Genomic DNA, 16,900 nt, shown 5'->3' with positions numbered 1-16,900 from the left:
GAAGATATGTTAATTTGGAGAAGGGCGGGTCCTCCCAGTTGCTTTTTCACAAGTGACTTTGCATTATATGTCTCAAACCATAGGGATGGCCAAACGCTCAGTGCTAAGTCTGCCTCTAAGTCCAGACGTTCCTGAGTGTCCATTCAATAAACTCTGCTTGGTGTGTGAGGCTCCATGCTGGCGTATGCTACCAGGCGAGCTTTTAAGACAAAGCCTCTGAGCCTGATACTACAGCAAACGAAATGCTTCAGTGGGGAGTCATTATCCAGAGAGTTTGTCACAGCAGTTAACCAAAGAGCGCACCTCCTAGCTGTGGTGTCTCCCTACGAAGGTGAGGGCATTTGTGACTGATTCCGGCCACCGATCAAATTACCAATGTCCGCCTAGGATGGCTTGGCTATAAGTCTATCTCTTGCCATATTTGTTGTCTTAAAGAAGGCAGCAATGAGGGAAAAATCCCTGCTGTTAATAACCCTTAATTCCAAGGACATAACTGTGGCTAAGCCAACTCTATATTGGATGTATGTGGATTTGTAATAAAATATTTAGGCATATTAACGACAAAACACTTTATTCCTGAAGAAATGGGACTTAATACTATTCATATAAAACACGTGGCAAGGAAGCAGCAAAAACATTGAGGGAATGGGGGTCCATCACCCGAATGATGGCGCTGTGACTGTTGGCTTTGCTCCCACATGTCCAGAGAGCATGTTCTTTCACTCTTACACAAGCTTTATAGATTGGCTCCAGGGTAAGTTCTATTGCCCAGCCTTCCTGCTACACGGAAACGTGACCTTAGAGCATTCCTTAGTCGGTTTGAGTGTTTGTTATTCTGTAGAAGCTCAGCACACAGAGCTGCTTTCTCAAAGCTTGCAGGAAGGAACCTCTCCAGTGCGGTATGGTGCAGTGTCCACTGCCAATGTCTGCTTTCCTTATTACTTGCATCCTCCAAGGCATGCCCCTGCCTCACGAGATGCATCTGGGGCTTTCCTTCGTGCACAGGTTCTTTCTCTTCTTTCAGACATACGAGTAAAAATTTCCCATCCAACCACACTTGGGGTTTTATTGCTGTGAAGAGACACCATGATCACGGCAAATCTTGTAAAGGAAAACATTTAATTGGGGCTGGCTTACAGTTCAGAGGTTTCCCACCATTGTCATCATAGTGATAATGATGGCATAAAGCATGGTAGCATGAAGGCAGATATGGTACCAGAGGAGCCGAGAATTTTCCATCTGGATCAGCAGGCAGCAGGAAGAGAGAGTGAACCACTGGGCCTGGCTGGAGCTTCTGAAACCTCAAAGTCCATCCCCAGTGACGCACTTTGTCCAGCAAGCCATACATACTTCATCAAAACCACAGCTCCTAATAGTGCCACCCCCTCTGGACCTATGGGGACCGTTTTTATTCAAAGGGTTCATTTACCTAATTGTCTTTTCCTGTTCTTCTCAGACGAGGGGAATCCTTCAGAGCCTTAATTCAGGTTGTGGCTGTTTTCAGGGGCTGAGTGTTTTGCTTTGTTTATTGTTTTTGAACCAGATCCTTTTGAATTCTTTATATCTGTTAATGTATGCCACACATTTATTTATTTATTTATTTTGAGTCAGAATTTATTTTTTGGATACAAATGGCAGAAATCTCACACACCTGGGGGTGGATGGTAGAGGCCGTTGCCCAACACTGGGAGTGTACGGTGTACTTAGATTGCTGCCCATTGATTACTTTTATGTGTATGCATATGTGTGTGTGTCCAGGTGCATATCAAACTCGGGTATTGATCTCAGGTGCTGTCTACTCTGTTAAGACTGGATTGCTCAGCCTAGAATTTGCTGACTCAGCTATGCTGGCTAGCCAGGTGTTGCCCTCCCACACAGGGATTGCTACCCCCTAGCACTGGGATTCTAAGTGTCCCCTCACACCTGGCTTTTTGATGTGAACGCTGGGGACGAAACTCAGGCCCTTATGCTCACACAGCGAGCATGCTATCAACTGAGTTATCTCCCTAGACCCTAAAATGTTGTGATAATGCAGTTTCAACTCCCATTCCCTCTCTGCACTCCGGGAAGCCTAAGGAGGCTTCAGTCCTCTCCACTTCTGCCCTATTCCTACTTATCTCAGTTGTTTGCTTTCCAGGGTTCAGTTCTTGACCTCCGGAAAGGCAGTCTTCCTTCAGTCCATGACAGACCCGTGGGAAGTGGGGAGTGGACTGTGAGATGCCTGTGGGCCTGGAAAATTGGCCCTTCGACCATGGCGTTGGTGTGGGAGCAGTTGTACAACGAGCCTCAAAGGAAAGGCTGAGATTGCCTAGGTGTGTTGGCGGGGAAAACCAGATAATAACACAAGGCCCTTGTATCCATGGTACCACATGTGTGTATGGCTTCTGCACGCTCCCAAGCCTCTCTAGGTTGTGTGTAAAAAATACTCAACACAATGTCATGGTGTGTATATTGCTTTTGTACTAAGTCACCGTGGGACTAAAGGTAGGAAGGATCTGCATGTTCACCTCAGATATAACATTAGCAGGGTTTTGCTGGTCAGCCGCTTGAATCTAAAGATGTGGAACTATTCATACACAGAGGGCCACTGTACGGAAGGGCCGGAAGAGGTACCTGGGAACAGAAACAAGTTCCTGCAGTACCAGACACGTCAGAGGGGCCTGTGGGTCACAGCAATTGCTCTGAGAAACATGGCTGAAAGATCGTCTCATAGACAGTTCTCAGTATTTCTGTGTGAATGTCATGGCTGGTCTTTTGGTTAGCAGAAAATATTCTGCTCTTTGCTGGTTTTTAAGGAGGCTCCTCCTCCTGTCGGTGTGATGGCTCACCCTATTCAGATGTTAGCTCTTCCTCTCATTCGAATGCTTTGACTGGACAGCCTCATGTCTGTACTCAAGACCTCGGGTCCCTGCCCGTCTTATTTCATCAGCAATAGGAAGCAGAAGGGACGGATATTTTCAGCCAGGAGTGGAGGCCTTTGTTGCTAAAAGTGAGTTCCCTTGGGACCAATTGCTCAAATGTTTTTGGAAACTTTGTAGGAGTTGTGTCTTCTGAGCTGAACTGTGGGCTTTTGGATCTGGAAAGAAGAAGAAGAATAACAGAATGTGCCTCCCAACCCATTCATCTAGCAGATGAGAAAACTGGACCCATAGTTGCTAAAACCCTGGTGTACTTTCATACCCCACAGGCCAGAAAGGTCAGGGGGGCACCTTGGGGAGGAGAGACGTGAGTGATTCAGAACCATTGTGGCTTTCCACAAAAGTGGAAAGCACCTTCTTTTGGACTGGGTACCCTGCCATCTTCACGTCACTTAATTTTTGAACGGTTTTACCTGGTGATTTCAAGGGATGTGGGACCCAGGGGCTGGTCTGCTGTCCTTGCAGGAGCGTCTGTTAAATCATAGTAGCTCGTCTCTCTCTTATTCAAGCATTGCGGGGTTGGTGCAGTGGTTAGGATCTTTCTACCTTAGTGTAAATGCCAGTGGCTGGATGGCTTTTGAGTCTCAGCGCTGACGCTAGTTTACACGACCCCTGTTGGTATTTGTGTTATATTGGATACCCTGGATCTTTCTTTGTCTCCTTTAGGGATTCAACTGGCCGAAGCTCAAGAGCCAGCCAGCGTGTGGGAGGCCATTGTGATCTTCTTGGAATGTCTAATAATGCGGAGGTTATTAGATCAAGAGAAGAAGTGGAAAGTAAATTAAATGATAGTGTTTTCTAGCAAAACCAGGCTGCTTAGGCACACAGTAATGGGAAAATGGCCTAAAGCTCCTCTTGAGTTTATAGGAAGCTTTTATATTTTTATGATATGGAGTACTGATGATTCTGCTGGGGCCATTTGCCTCTAAGGCGCTCAGTCCTATTTGGGGTGGTAAGAAGTTGTCTGCCCTCTTCCTCTGTGGCTAGAGGAGTGATGTTGACTGGCTGGGTTTTATATCTGGGTGCTTGCTTACAAAGCCAGCTGAGGGCTGCCTTGCATTTCATGTCATTTCAAGGCAGAGTTGAGAAGTCTACTGCCTTCCAGATCTGAGAAGAGGGAGATGGTGACGTGTAGCTTTCTCCACACAATAACCCATGCTCCCTTAATATTTAGTCAGTGCCTAGAAAAAGACTCTGGGTTCTGTGCCTACCTAAGTGCCAAAGGCAGTCAAGAACAGGCGTGTCCGAATCACAGGTATTTAGGAGGGAACACACCTGAGACCGAGAGAGGTAGATGAATGGAAGACTCACAGATTTTCTTTTCTGTGGTGACAGCAGAATGCTACACGGTTGGTTCACCTAGAGATCCAGACACAGCTTAAATTTCCAGGGAGACTGCAATGTGGGGGTGAGCAGTACTTTTCTCATTAGAGACTTTTAAGGTGAGAGGCAACTTGTCTGCTCTCTTGACTACAGCTATGGCTCTCATGAGAATTTTCAGAGGAGGCAGTGCATTTGGAAGCCGTAGCAGACACAAGGACTTTAGAGCCTGTTTTCTCACTCAGAGCTGTCCTGATTGCAGTGGCTCACCCATGGGGTTGGTATTTCCTTCTGGTTTAAACAAGTCAGGCACCAACAGGGAGGAGGGTCCACCCTTGAACCTGGATCTGTTTGATTTTAACCTTTGGGTTCTTTCTGCCTCACTGCTTGCCTGGTGAGAGCTGCAGATGCAGCTGTTAATCAGAGCTGTGACACTGAATACAAATTGGAAGACAGCAAGGAGGAAACGGCGTCATAAATTCTGCCACCAGAGTTGAAGGCTTTACTGAGCACCAGTGTGCCTCCTCCCTGGGCCTCTGTTGCCACATAATTAGCCCCAAAGTCTTAATTGCAGGTTGATTTCTAAAACTATCCCCCTTGGGCCTCCAGGATTTATGCTGAGACATTAGTTTTAATTAAATGGCTACTTAGTGACAGTATTTAGATGTATATCTTTTGAAGTACCAGATATTTCTTTCAGATACGGGGGCCAACCTGGAGTGCATAGCTTTCTCATTGGCAACATATGGCGTTCAGCCAGAAACCTTTCTCTCAGCTAATTGAAGCCATTCAAGACCATCCTCCATTACTCAAGATTTTTTTTTTCTCTAATCCATGGTTTCAGGAGTGGATACATGGGACACACAGAACTTGTGCCTTCACACGCTTCCCTTTCCAGTGTTCAGTTGAGGTACTGTGAATGTCTGATGACACTTGCGCGTAAGGACTTCATGCTCTCAAAATCTTCAGCTGCTGAACGTTAGCAAGTGAGCATTCGAAATAGTCTTCTCTTCGTGCAACGTAAAGGGCAAGGATCAAACTACAACAAAAACTTCTGGTGAAAACATTGGCTGTTTATTTTTTTAATGTTCTTCACAGAGTGAAATAAAAATGGTGGTTTTCCCCCTTAGGCTTAATGTGTCAGCCCAGCTCAGGGAGCTGCACTGAGGCAGCAGCTACAAAGAGCATGCGTTTCCAGCTTAGCTGTGAATGCTTCTAGCCCACAATTCCACTTTGACCCAGCAGGAGGGGAGTCTGTGACCTGCAGGGGGCCTTGCCTCTGCCTGAGCTGTTGGGGATTCTCACTTTGCTTTGAAAATCCTAGCTAAGAAGCAGCTTAACTCCAATGGCTGATTGTGCATTTCCTTTTTACGTTCCTTTTTTTATCTCCCAACTGTTTCAGAGGAAGATAGATAAACTGTAAAGTGTGGAATATACAGATGAAGAAAATACAAAACAGAAAAGAATTCGCTTATAATCCAATGACTAGGAGATAAGTGTTGATTTGGTACTTTTCCTCTTAAATGTCCTTCAGAATCATTTATATATTTACTTAATATATAGAGTTCTTCTCTCGTGTATATATTAGTTAACATATATTTTAGTTTATCTAAATAATTCAAATGTGTTAGATATTATGATAGGCCTTGGATATGGTTTTCAGGTTCTCTTTTTTGTCATTTAATATTACATGTGTATTTCTCCAAGTCTTTAAAAATGTGTTGATGTGACATTCTTAAAAAAAAAAAAATCTTGTTTTGAGATACGGTCTTAAAACCTACATTGGCCTTGGCCTTGAACCACGTTGATCTTCCTGCCTCAGCCTCTAGAGTGTTGGTGTTATGGGCCTGTTTCCACATCCAGCTTAAAGTGATATTTGAAATAAATGCAGACAATTCCATTTCTATTTTCATTATCTCCATGAGATTGGACATAAGAAGCTTCTTGTTTTTTGTTTGTTTGTTTGTTTTTGTTTTTGTTTTTTCCTAAAATAGCTGTCATCCAATAAACCTTAGACAGAAAGCCTTGAGCTCACAGCAAATTGTTCTGTATGGTAACTGCCCATGGAGTGATGGGAACAGCATGGAGACGGGCATAGCTCATGGGAGGGCACAGCCAGCACCCCTCTGCCTGGGCTTTGACTCTTGCCTCTGAAGTGACTCGATTGCTTAATGTGATCCTAAATTTCCCAAAGCATCAAAGAAACCTAGCATAAAATAGTCTGTATTCTTAATGTTGTAAATACATACATCTCTTGGAGTCAGCGTAGTTGGGATATATACTATTCTAAAAAAGAAAAGAAAGAGAAAGAACTCTAAGGTTGTTCACTCAAAATGTCTAGTAAGCCAGGCCATTAAAGGCGTTAGAGTTGCCTTGGTGATGAAAACACTCTTGGCTTACATTGGCCAGATAGTGAGAGTCAATCTGGAAGAGACAGGTCCAGTCGTGTTAGTTGTTCAGTGACATTTTTATGCTTAGCACAAAAGGCTGACAGTGGCATTATGATAACATCATAGAGTACTGTAAGCAGTGCTTAGCTGGAGTGGAGAAAATGTTTACCCATTCTCTGCTAATGAGCTGTTCCTTTTTTATCGTCTAATTAGGTGGATTTATTTTAGCTAAGGTTAAATATGCTTAATATATTTAATAGAGGTCTCGAAATAAGGTGTTGAAACCATTTAGAAAAAGAAAGGTCAAAAACATTTTGAGTGGGCTGTCTGGAATAATCACCTCGTGGATAGTTTGGTTGCTCTTAGAAAAACCAGGAAAGCGACTGGAAGATGGTGTGCTGGAACCTGACCCCGTGCTGGAGCAAAAAATACTGCTATCTGTGTTGCACACTTCTTTTGCAGGGCACTCCTGTAAGCAGATGAACAATGCTGTCCTCCAGAGGTCTCCTTAACGTCCAACCCCGTTTTAGGTGGTGCATGAGGCTGTGAAGAGGGCTGGCTGCTTGCTGAGTGAGTGGCAGTGTTTCTGCCCCTTACAAAATGCGTACAGCTTGTAGATTCAGAGCGACCTTAAAAAAATCCCCCGGTGAGGGTTCAACTTGGCAGCCTACCCACTCTGTCTTCTTGAGGCTAACACAGCCAGTTTTGCCTCTAGAGTTAAAACCGATTGCTACTTCTTTGAGCACCAGATAAATAGATAGCTTGCATTTAGGGATCAACTTCTATGAAATATGCCTTTGAACATCCAGAATCCTTTAAGCTCTATGTAGTGTGCTCCTCCTGTACTGAGATTGAGACCAGTGGATCTGTGGAGTTGAATATCCATTTTTCTTTCACTCTGGAGCATGTGGCCATTGACTGCTTCTTGGAGGTATGCATGCTCATCTTCCTCTCTTATAGAGGAATTGAATTCTTTGGCGCCAAATCATGTATGATATAAAACACGGTCATCACTGGATTATAGAATATTTACCTCTGTGGATATTTTTCTGTGAGATGATCTTATTGATTGATCATGTGTTACAAACTAGAGTAGAAGAGGCAGAGTGATCAAGTGTGCTATTTCGAATGAACATGAATGAGTTAAAATGAATTATGACTATGGAATTATTGAGGACATGCTCTGTGCTGGGCACTAGGGATACAGTGGTAGACACCAGGGCGGGAAACTTGGGAGTTCTGTCTAAGCAGCAATAGACTGACTAGGCAATCATTAAATCTGTGGGAAATGAGTTTTTGTACAAACCCTGTCTGCCCCCCTTATTTGGGGTTTAAATTAGGCTGTATGATAAAGATGGCCTCTTTGAGGATTGTGTTATGAAAATCAGTCTCAGGGGAGAGCTTACTTTGGATTACTAATTTCTCTCACTGGCGTGCCGTTCACAGACCTGTATGGAAGAGAAAGTGACTAAGTGACTTGTGTGCTCACTGGCTCTCTTGTCATCACAAACCATAGCTCAGGTGAAGTAAATACAAGAAGAGAGAGAGGACCCAGTGTCTGTAAGAACCACAAAATGACTGGCCTTGGGGTCAGGAGAAGGTACCTAGAGAATGGCTGACCCTAGCCACATGGGAGGGGTGGGATGCAAGGAATGGTCTCTGAGAAAGGGTAAGGAGTTCACGGAACCCTATATGTCTCTTTAGTCCAGGGCACATTAGAGGTCACAGTGGTGGCGGGATGGAAGGGGTGGGATGAACTCACAGACCCGTTCTCCCTGCAATGCTGCTCTCGCCAGACTCCACCCTGAATATTTACTGCTTCCTCAATGGTGGTGGGGACATGCTTGCCCTTCAGCCTCTCACTCCACGTCCAGCCTCAGTTTCTGACCTGACTCAGCTGGGTATTGGTTAAGCCTCTCTCCAGCCACTATCATGGCTCTGCTCACATGCTCTCCCACTCAAGAGCAGCTGGGGAATCCATAAGGTCCATTCCAGCCAGCTTTGGAGAATGGTTTACCTGAAGTGTGACACCTGCTAGAGTTTTGTTTTGTTTTGTTTTGTTTTGTTTTTTTTTTGCTTTGGTTGTCTGTTGTTTCAGATTTATTCTATTCTGGGGGCATATATTTGCATAAGAAATGAGTTTTGGTACAATCAGACTTGGGGTCTTATAAAGATGTGGCTCATTGAAAAACTGCCCAGATCATCTTTGTTTTTCATGTCTGAAAAGCATGTGAGTCAGCCACAGCACGAAAATGGACAACTTACTTGAGCAGCCTGGAGCCTCTAAGAGCATTGGCTGTTAAGTCTATGTTGCCTTTATTCTAAGTGCCTATTTTTTTACATAGCCGAACTGATGACTCACACCTTGTCCAGAGAGAGGCAGGCAAATAGCTCAGACAAAGTGGGTCACTTTCATGGGGTTTGGGATTACTATACTCCAAGGTTACTGTTATAACCTACTCAAAAGCATTGGATGAGAACTATCAGTGAAGTCAGGTGCCCCATGGGAGGCCTGGCTTAGCTTTACCTGATTACCCACCCCCTACTAGTAATTGAGTCCCATATTTGGAGATTGAAATGTATTTACGCCCACTTTCATGGGTGTGGGCAGAAGGGGGTGGTGGAGGATGAATTGCTCACTCTTCCCAGAATGAAGGAGAAGACAACCTTCCCTTAGGTCTCTCCTTGGTGCTTGGAGTATGTGGCTGTCCCCTAACAGCAAGCACTCACCTGGAGGGCACCTGTGGACAGCCTGAGCTCCCACTTTGGTTCTGAGATTTTTTTCCTGCGAAGTTAGTTAGAAGATATCTGAAAATAATTAACAAATCTCATATGTCTTTGAGCATCTGTAACGTATATACCTTGAAGAAAGCAATGAGTATATTCAGGAAAGATGGCTCCGCCACAGAGGGCATTTCCTGTGATTTCAGATCCCTGACAAGGATTTGAGCTGATGTGCTCAGGGCAGTGTTCCAGGAGAGATATGGACACGGATGGAGGCTGTTTCATTTAATGCACTCTCTCTCTTCCTAGCTGCTTTGATTCTGGAATGATAAAAGGTCGGAAGAGTCATCTGAGGAGGGTCACAAAAATAGCAGTCCCTTCTAAGGGAGAAGCAGCTCAGCATGCTGTGGCAGGCACAGCTGCTTAAGGAGGGTGGCTGTCACACTGGGGTGGGGTGGAGGAATGGCAGGAATGCTTAACAGCAATGTGGACAACAAGAACTGGTAAGGACACCCGGACATGCCAGGAGTCAGGATGCACACTAACTAGGTCCAGTCTGTGGAGATAAAGGCAGTCTTCACACACCCCTGCCTGCCTCGGAGCCCTGGTTTCCTAGTTGCCTGTTATAGACCATCTTCTAGGTAAACTTGTTCCAATAACTCCTAGTTACTGTCCCTAGTAGAGAATTTCCATTTGATTCAGCACAAGGCCACATTTAATAAGTTTTTGGTATTTTCTAGTTTATTAGTTTAATTTCCACCTCTACTTAAAAACAGGTATTTTTACTTGAGGATGATGGATTAGGATGAAGGCAGGTTCTTCTTAATTTCCTTGAAGGAAGCAGGATGAGCATATAATCTTAGATGATGGATTTTAGGAACACAATTCTGAAGTACCGATGACCTTATTAATTGGTCCTGATGCTTAATGATTCTTCGAGAATGGCTGATGGAGGAGCCAAATCCTCTCTTCATTATGAATAAACACAATCAACCAGTGGACGGTCTGTCTGTTATTTAATAGTTCCGAAATTCCTTTTCTGGATACCTACTGCTTGGCCGAGGACTAATAGCGCAGGTTCCATGGTGTCTGCTTTCGGCAGTCCTGTGTGTCTAGCCTGAGTGTTCATAGAAAGGGCTGTAATCCTACAGCATCACTCAGAGGGTGGGCATGAGCCATGGCTGCTGGCTAGCATCTTCCTGCTACCGCTTTGGAGTGGATTGTCACCGAGTGGATTGTCACCACATTGTGACTGACTTACTGCCACAGCAGTCTGCATGTGGTCTCCTTGCATGAAGTCCTGTTTTGCTGGTTTATTTTCATACTTGACTGGTCTGTTCTACCCTGGGAGCTTGAGTATATCACTCCTTTGGGCTAAACCTTACATTCACACTTCCCGATTGTTTGAGAAAGAAGTGACAAAGACTTAGCATAGCACAAGTGAGGCGCCTCGGCTTTGCCCTGTCTTTCTAGCTGACTCTCGCTTTGTCACTTACCTCATGACACCCTGTGCCCAGCAATCCTGGCCCGATTGTGTCTCCCTGTGTGTTAAGGTCCCTCTGACCACTGTTCCCCCTTTAGCCTGGAGTCCTATATCCATCCCCTGTCAGTTAGGGTCTCAGTTTAACAAAAGCTTATCTGGAAGCCCTTACTCCCTGACACAGTTGGGTTGGAGACCCTCTTTTTTTGACACCCTCACCCTCGCCTGGAGATGTCGTTGTTTGCTTCTGTTCCCCTTCCTTAGATGGCAGAGGCTGGGGACTGTCCTGGTAACACACCTAGCACACTGGCACATCGAGGCATTAGTGTCATGTTGTTTGAATGGGTAGGAAGAAGACTGCGGTTCAGGGGAACACCCATGAGATATGGGGACAAAAAGACCTTCATAAAAGATCTTCATGGCAGACACTTTGGGCTACCCTTAAACTCACAGTCTCAGTTTCCCCTGAGGAACCAGGTTAGAGACTTCTGATTGTGCTGACCTTGCTACCAGGCATGGTAGGCCTGTGCGGTACATGTGGCAAATCTAGTTATTAATGTAATCTGACACAAAATCAAAACTTAAACTGTGAGAGTGCTTTTGAGGCTGTTTGGAAAACCTGACCGTGAGGTCCTCACACGCACACCTGTAGACGGTGGCACTGTGTCACGCATCCCGGGAGCTGTGGGGACTTCAGTCAGATAGGGTAGACACTTATAAAGCTCAGCCTGTGATGGGTTCTGGGGACCCATTCTTCCCTCAGTCCTTTTCTGTCTCCTTTAACTGCCATGGTGGGCGAGAAAACCCCTGGGTTGGGTCCCCAAGGTCTCCTGTGTCAGAGCGTGAGTGCCAGCAGGAAGACACTGTTTAAAGTCATTTCAGGTCTGGGAGTCCAGGAGAGCCGTAGGTCTGACCCACCTTCCAACCCAAAGCGGGAATCCTGGTTTTTAGACTTTTTTGGATCACCGCAAGGACTGCAGCCACTGTATCCTCCGTCTCCTTTGCTGATGAACACCTGCTCTGTCATTAGAAACCACACCCCTATATGCTGTGTCCTGTTTGACCTCCTAGAGGGAAAATCCTCCCCTCCCAGCCTCCCACTCGGCCACTTTATCCCCTTTCTGAGAGCTTAACTATAGTTTTTTTCAAAGCACTCCCTTTCCCCCACCAGGGTAAACACTCTTTTTCTATGAACTAGAATTTACCAACTGGCGTCTGTGGCCTACATCTGGTCTAAAGATGTGTTTTGTTTGGCCTGTAGTGTTTGAAACATATTGAATAAATTTCCAACTTTGTAAAAATTGGGGCATTTTACTGACGAGTCTGCAGCTTTAGGGCCACAACCCCAACTTTGGGCAGGATGGGCTTCCTCCAGCTACTGTAGCCTCAGCCTCTACGGCTAGCAGGGTGTGCTGCTGACTTCCTCTTGCCCTGTGGTTTTAGATTCCTCATTATTTATTCTCTTTATCTTGTCTGGCTGAGCTCCAGAGTGTCAGGAAGTCATATCTTCTGAAATTGTTGTTTCAGTTTATAGTATAAAAATATTTTGTAATAAAAATGGTATTATGGGCCTGGGGAGATGGCTCACTGGGTTGAGTGCCAGCCTCACAGCAGGAAGTTTGATCCCACACCCACATAAAGCCTTTGGGGTCGCAGGGTAGCATCTAGCTCTAACCTCAGCACTGGGCTGTGGGAAGGGTGGAGACAGGTGGTCCCTGGACCCAGGCTAGCTCAGTTGGTGACTTCTTGGTTTAGTGAGACACCCTGCCCTTAACAAATGTGGAGGAGAGTGACTGAGGAAGACACCTGACTTCGACCCCTGGTGTGGACATGTGTGCACATGCAAGGAGTGACAGGAGAAGAAAGAGTCACAGTGTGTCTGCTCAGCCAGTCAATAGAGCTCTTTTAACCCTGCTCTCTGTGCATCCTTCTTTGATAGGAAGCTGTGCTCACACTGTTAGGCACTGTCGTGTTTTTATAGTATGGCAAAACACACCTTGCACGCCATTTTGACAGCTTTAAGTGCAGTGCACAGTGTCATTTAAGCTCCTTCGGCTGTTATCACTATCTGCTTCCAAAGCATTTCGTCACCTTAGAAGGAAGCTCTGTATCGTTAAACAGCCACTTCCCCTTCCTCTTACTCCTAACCCCTAGCAACCGTGGAACAACTTTTTTTTTTTTTTTTTTTTTTTTTTTTTTTTTGCTGTGGGTTTGCCTGGTTTGAGCATTTCCTATAAATGAAATCTGGCAACAATGTAGCTGCTTTGTGTCTCGCTCCTTTTATTTAGTATAACATATTGAAAGCTCACTCGCGCTGTCATCTCTAACATTATATGCTGTATTTTCTCTTATGGCTGAGAAGTATTCTATCATTTGTCTACGCTGTTTGCTTATTTATTCATCCACTGACATTGATGGACTCCTACCTCTTAGCTGTTTCTGCTTCTTTGCTACAGTGTATATTGTTGCTGTGAACATACACGCACATGTTTCTGTTTGAGTACTGGTTTTCAATTCCTTGGGTTATATAGGAGTGGAATTTCCTGGTCCCATCGATAATTCTGTGTTTAACCGCTGGAGGGACTATCTAGCTCTTATCTACAGCAGCTACAATGTTTTTAGGCCCAATCAGTGATACACCTGTTTTCTCACACACTCACCTTTATTTGCATTCTGTCTGTCTACTGTTTCTTCCTTTTATTTTAGCCATTAATGTTTAGTAGTATCTCATCATTTTACCTTCTCTGCTACCCAATGATTGATGGGCCTTTTCATGTGCTGTTGGTCATTCTGTCTGTTTTGTTTCTGTTTTATGTTCTGGTTATTTAATAACGCGGTCAGCTTTGACAGTTCTGCTATTACCAGTAGTGTTGCCATGAACAATCTGAAGTAAAAATTAATCCTCCCTTTGAAGTGGTACTCAGAGTTAAAGGTGTAACTTTTGTGAGATATTCACAAAAGGATCAGACCCCACATCCCATGTACACAGATATATCACTTGGGCTTCTCAAAGTACTGATCTAAGATTTCACTTCACGGAGCTTACTAGGTGGTAGGGAATTTAACCAAACTGTTAGCTAGAACTCTTCTGTAGTTATTTAGGTCTTGAAAAAAAGAAAGAAAAAAGAGGTGTTTTAGAACTATGCACAACTGGTCCACTACTTTGCTGTGACCAGCTCCAAACACAAAGGTTCTTCTGCTTTCTGGGCTGGCAGGCCAGGGATCCGCTGTCCTGTCAGTGTGAGCTTCTCTCACCAAGACCTCCTCATGGGATAGTTTTCCTCATAAAATCAGATATTCCTTGCTTCTCACTTTGGGTGAGTTAGTCATTTTGAACCCATGTTTTCTAGTGAGGAATCTAGCCATGTGACTTGCCCTTAGCTACCTAACATCTGAGTGGATGAGGTTAGCTCAAACCCAGGTCTCTAGGTGCTTGGATAGTTTCTTGCCATTTCTCTCCTGGCCTTGTTTCCACATTCTTGATTGGTTATGATTCAAAAAACAGAATATCGTCACGCAGTGCCAAATGTATTCAGAGATAGTTCCAAGTGGGAACAGGCCCCCACATGTCTGGGCAGGCCATTTCTATCTCATCCTTGGCTTAACTGCCTTGGCCAAGTGTATTTCTATCCCTGGTGCTAGGGAGACAGCCAAATCCTCCTGAGTCAGAAAAATGGGGCCATGATCTCAAAAGACCAACCTATACTATAACTAGTATATATTTTAAGGTGCCAGAGTATTGCATGTTGACTGGATAATTTCTGAGGTTACCTCCCAGGTTAGCTATTATTTCTTTATAGCAATATATTGTTCTAGGATACAGATATATTGTAACATAGCCTGGCCATGCATTACACAGAGAAGCGCCACAGAGCTAAACGCATTTTACGCATGCCTATGGTATGCTATTTTTATAAAATACACAAAAGAAATGCATATTATAATCCATTCCTCAGAGAATGCCAAATAGAGCTGGGGAAATAAGGCTGCCCTGTGTAGACAATGCAAATGTGCAAGACAGAACTCCAGAGTTCTCCACAGTGCTCTCTGAGGCAAGAGCTGCCAGGGACCGAGACAGACTGCAGAGAGCTCAGAGGGTCTCCTCTGTCAGCCATCCCAGAAGCCTTGTCTAACTGACCAGGGTAGCAGAGTAGTCAGCCCGGGGAGGGGGCATCACTTGCACAAGACCTAGAAGTGGGCCAGAGCACACAAAGGAAAGGGAAATGTGTTTGAAAAATGAGCGACAGCTGTTGTTGTCACAGGTTTTAAGAGAGGGGCATAGTAAAAGCACATTTTAGAGATAGCTCAATATCATATGTATTGGTATTTTTGTTACACCAGCTGTATCCAGGAAGTGTGTCAAAGAGTATAATTTGATAATTAGCCTATTATCCTGGGTGGTAGGAACAGTTATCAAGGTTTTCTTGACATGTCCTTGTATTGTTGAAATAACAAATTACTTAAGATGTAATCTAACAAACACAGGACAAAGAGATGATGCATAAGGCTCTGATGCCCCCTTTTCATCAGTTTTTCTGGTTTTGAAACTTCACGATTGCAAAAAACCCAGGTATTCTGTCATCCTCTAAGTTCTGAGTTGGGAACTAAGCACAGAGAAAGATACCGTACATTCACTGTTGTCATTGTTCACTTAGATCATAGCACGAGGAGATCCTCCTCTGTCATTCAGACCCGGACTGAGCAAGCATTAGTCAAACCGACAGCACCAGGCTGTGTTTCCGTGGTTGTGCTGCAGAGGAGTAACAAATCCTGCAGATGTGGGATGTGGTACCTTCAGAGGCCCAGCAGCTTCCGGTCTCAGATGAGCACAGCGCAGCTAGCGACTGGCTCTCCCCAGCATAGAGGTTCACAGCTCTACTGCACTCCTCCACCAACCTCTTGCGGATGCCGGGGCTGGGAGTCTTCAGTCAACTCCAACTGCGTGGGCTGCTCATACCACTCTAAAGGCGTGGAGAGCCCACGCACCCTTTAGATCTGTAGACAAAAACAAAAACAAAAAACAAAGTATTTTAAGACAGGGTCTCGTGTAGCCCCATCTGACCTCAAACTTATTTATGTAGCTGAGGGTAGCTTTGAACTCCCAACCCTTTGCTTTACTTTCCAAGTGCTGAGATTGTAGGTGTGCGCTATTTCATGCCTGGCTCTAAAGTACAATTCTTCTTTTCTTTTTAAGCGGATACTTTGTTTTTATTTATGTGTTTGTGCATGCAGCTGCTTGAATGTATGGGCAGTGTTCACACAGTGCCCATGGATCCCAGAAAAGGGTGCTGGTTCCCTGGAGCTGGAGTATAGGCAACTGTGAATCTCTGGTGAAGGAGCTGGGACTCAAATGTGGGTCCTCTACGAGAGCTGCAGTCGTTCTCACCGAGCGGTCTCTCCAGCCCCTAAAACACAGTTCTTAAGTCACCCCCCCCCCGCATCTGTTTTAGATTACAGCTCCCCGATTCTACGGAAGAGAGTCCAAATTTATTAGGTAGGCACCAAAGGACTTCTGTGACCTTACCCAATTGGCTTCTTTCCCTCCATCCTTTCACCCATGTTCCATGGAGAAAACTTCTACTCGTTCTGTCCGCTCAAACCTTCAAAATGTGAAGGCGCTTGTTCTCTTACCATTGACACCCTGTCTTTTTAAACCCTCACCAACTTCCAGTCTTTACTTCAAAGGCGTCTTTCAGAGAGCCGGACACAGTCTCCCTCATTCGTGCTGCGTATGCTGTGTGCTTTCCTGTTACACCTTAGAGCTCCCCTTAAGGGAAGGATGATAAATTCCTTATGCTTAGTAAATCACTATGGACCGGGACTGAGTATGGCTGTCTGAATGCACTTGAGTAATGTTTAGAAAACATCCCTTATCAGGAGCTGGGTGGGTAGTAGTTAGAGAAACGAAGTAAATATGAACTGAGCCAGTGTCTTTGAAAGGAAGTCAGATAGGCCTGTCTGCTTCTGTAAGAGTTCCCATTTCCCATATCACTGTTTCCCAGCCCCGCAGGCTCCTCTCTCTTCCTGCTGTCTTATCATTTCCCTTAGGCATCCATCAATGAATGCCC

The 16,900-nt window shown here is 44.9% G+C and overlaps 1 protein-coding gene and 1 long non-coding RNA gene across 5 annotated transcripts in view; one reads left to right on the top strand and one right to left on the bottom strand.

The window, feature by feature from the left end:
* Nucleotides 1-16,900, top strand: part of Ankrd44 (ankyrin repeat domain 44) — a 300,807-nt gene that overhangs the window by 85,369 nt on the left and 198,538 nt on the right.
* LOC108351932 (uncharacterized) lies at nt 3,214-16,655 on the bottom strand. The gene is made up of 2 exons (XR_001839816.3): nt 16,357-16,655; nt 3,214-15,827 (listed from the first exon to the last, which is right to left on the bottom strand). It is a non-coding gene; the product is annotated as an uncharacterized LOC108351932 (long non-coding RNA).

Source organism: Rattus norvegicus, chromosome 9 (assembly GCF_036323735.1).
Source record: "Rattus norvegicus strain BN/NHsdMcwi chromosome 9, GRCr8, whole genome shotgun sequence".
Lineage (NCBI taxonomy): Eukaryota > Metazoa > Chordata > Mammalia > Rodentia > Muridae > Rattus > Rattus norvegicus.
Note: the sequence above shows the minus strand (reverse complement) of the source record. Positions and strands in the feature narration are given on the sequence as shown.